The sequence below is a fragment of the Ursus americanus genome, chromosome 19 (genome assembly GCF_024610735.1).
Source record: "Ursus americanus isolate L20-20 chromosome 19, mUrsAme1.1.p, whole genome shotgun sequence".
Taxonomy (NCBI): Eukaryota; Metazoa; Chordata; class Mammalia; order Carnivora; family Ursidae; genus Ursus; species Ursus americanus.
Genome location: NC_142145.1, coordinates 21,423,758 through 21,426,540, shown reverse-complemented (window position 1 = coordinate 21,426,540; position 2,783 = coordinate 21,423,758). Strand labels below are relative to the sequence as shown.

Sequence of the window (2,783 nt, the reverse complement as noted above, 5' to 3'; positions counted from 1 at the left end):
TCCCTCCAGTTATCCAGGTTTATCTGTCATTGTTTCTTCCTGAGCTACTCTCTCCCAGAGACTCTTGGCCTGATCCAGTGTGGAATGGTTGACTCCTGCACAATGAGCAGCACTGTTATCCCAGGACCCTCTTTCACTACTGTTCTGAGAATCCCTCCACTTTCCCTTCTACATTGCAGCCCCCATTTCCTAAAGCTCATGTTCCCTTTATTGTCTGACTTTTGGTGGATTATATCGTTTAGCAGCTTCCTAAGACAGGGTTCATGGAAGAAGGGAGAGTTCTATTGCATGTCAGAAAATGTTTTTAGGGGTGCCTGGGTGGCTCAGCTGTTAAGCATCTGCCTTCGGCCCAGGGCATGATCCTGAAATTCTGGGATCGAGCCCCACATCAGGCTCCTCCACTGGGAGCCTGCTTCTCCCTCTCCCACTCCCCCTGCTGTGTTCCCTCTCTCGCTGGCTGTCTCTCTCTCTCTGTCAAATAAATAAATACAATCTTTTTTAAAAAAAAATGTTTTTATTCTTTCCTCTCACTTTATGGGTAGTTTGGTTGGGTATAGAATTCCTATTAAGGGGAGGTTTTCCTCCAGAATTTGAGGGTATGACTCTATTGTTTTCTAGCTTCCAGAATTGCTTTGAAACATCTGATAAGTTCTGATACCTGATCCTATTAGGATCTCTGTCTCTTTGTTTCCCTTTTTTGGGTACTTCCAGGATGTTCTCTTTTTCTACAGTGATCTAAACTCCCATGATATACCTTGTCATAGATGTTTGTCATAATGTGGGTATGGGCCTGTTTAATCTGGATTTGTACCCTTCAGTTCTGGGAGATTTTCTCGAATTACTCCATTAATAATGTCTTCTCTTCCAGTATCTCCATCAGCTGTCCTCAGGACTCTTTTTATTCAGTGATTGAAGTTCTAGAACTAATCTTCCTAATTTTGTTTCCTTATCATATTTTACATGTTTTTGTCTCTCTGCTTTAATTTCTAGACTGTTTTTAAATAATTAAATTATTTATTATCAATAAATAATTGTAAAAATCCAAAATGTAGCCATGATGAATTAGACATGATATTCAACACAGATAGAATTCGGAAGATCTACCACTGATTGTGCCATTATGGGTAGCACAAAATCTGTCTGTTGTCACCATGAGTGAAATAATTATTGCAGGTCAGAGGTTAGGAGAACACTGAGCCATTGTATAACCTCAATGGTAGGCTGGAATGTAAACGAGGAATGCCTAGAAAAGAGCAGGCATGACTTTAGTAGTCCTTCATACCGAATTATCATCTCCAAAGGGACATGAAGACTGTACTTAAAAAACTCTGAGTTCCAGAGGGTGAGACTTGGCCATGGAAGATCCCTACAGCTAGCATATTTGAGGTAAGACAAATTATTCATCATGGCTCGGAGTGGTCTATCCGACTGGGGAGCTGGGCTCATAAGGACTTGTTTAGATTTTAAGGGCCTCGCCAAGTAAGCTATTGTTAAGGACTTTATGTACCAGAGTAAGGAATTGTTGCATAAATCAAGAAAACAGTACTAGAAACCCAAATCATACAGACAAGATAAATCGTAGAAGTGAAGGCATAAGTGATCCTAAGCCTCATCCTCAGACACCCTAATTCCTTGATTTATGGCAATGTGACTAATTCTAGACACACTAGCTTGTAAGCCTGAACACTTTAACCTGTCTGGTCAGCCTTGTCTCAGGACTGGGAAGGGTTGATTCTGTGAGCTGAAAATTGTCAAAGCCACAGCTGGATGGGCTGGGAAGAGGCAGACAGGGGGAGTTTTGAGCATTTTCAGATCTTCATGACTACCCATCACTTTCTCCACCAAATATCAACCAATATTTTTCCTTTAACTTACCCTGTTCCCTTGTTTTCATAGATTGTCCTCTTCTCTATTTTTTAAATCTAATCTTAATAGTTTTAGTTCACCTACACTTCATATTTTTTCTCTTACTTTGCAAATGTTGCCTGTTTCCTGTGGTAAGCCAGAATTCTTCACCTCTCCTCACCTTGAAATTGTAACTTAATCCAGAAATCTTCCCAAGATTTACAAAGAGAATAACTTGATCAGTACATCCCGGTTTTTTTTAGAAATCATGTGCATGTCTTTTAAATGTTGTCTCCCTTTTTCCATAGTAGCCTAAGTAGTCTTCTTGAAGGAAAGGCTATCTTCTCTCTCTTTTTTAAAAGATTTTATCTATTTATTAGAAAGAAAGCAGAACAAGAGAGAGACAGAGAGAGAGAGACAGAGAGCAGGAGCAGGGAGGAGGGGCAGAGGGGGCAAACAGCCCTGCTTAGCAGGGCGTCTGCCTTAGGGCTCAATCCCAGGACCCTGGGATCACTACCTGAGCCAAAGGCAGACTCTTTTTTTTTTTTTTTTTTTTAAGATGGAATGCTTCACGAATTTGCGCGTCATCCTTGTGCAGGGGCCATGCTAATCTTCTCTGTATTGTTCCAATTTTAGTATATGTACTGCTGAAGCGAGCACCAAAGGCAGACTCTTAACCAACCGAGCCACCCAGGCACCCCCTATCTTCTCTTTATTATGCCACTCAAACACCTACACAGACCCAGCATGGGTACACCAGCACAGTGAGCATGTCTGGCTCCGTCTGGCCCTATCTACAAACTTGAGTGGAGCCTTCACCTTCCTTTATCTTACCTGCCATGAAAGAGTCATCTCAGGAAGGAATTAGAGTACAGTCCTTAACAAAGTTGTTACCTCTCCGAAGCCCACCAGACTACATCAGCTGAAGTCTCTGGTAT

The 2,783-nt window shown here is 41.6% G+C and overlaps 1 non-coding gene across 1 annotated transcript; it reads right to left on the bottom strand.

Annotated features, from left to right (window-relative positions):
• Positions 1 to 2,398: 2,398 nt before the first annotated feature.
• On the bottom strand, positions 2,399 to 2,505 carry LOC123787571 (U6 spliceosomal RNA). Its single transcript, XR_006778273.1, has one exon. It is a non-coding gene; the product is annotated as a U6 spliceosomal RNA (small nuclear RNA).
• Between the last annotated feature and the right edge of the window lie 278 nt (positions 2,506 to 2,783).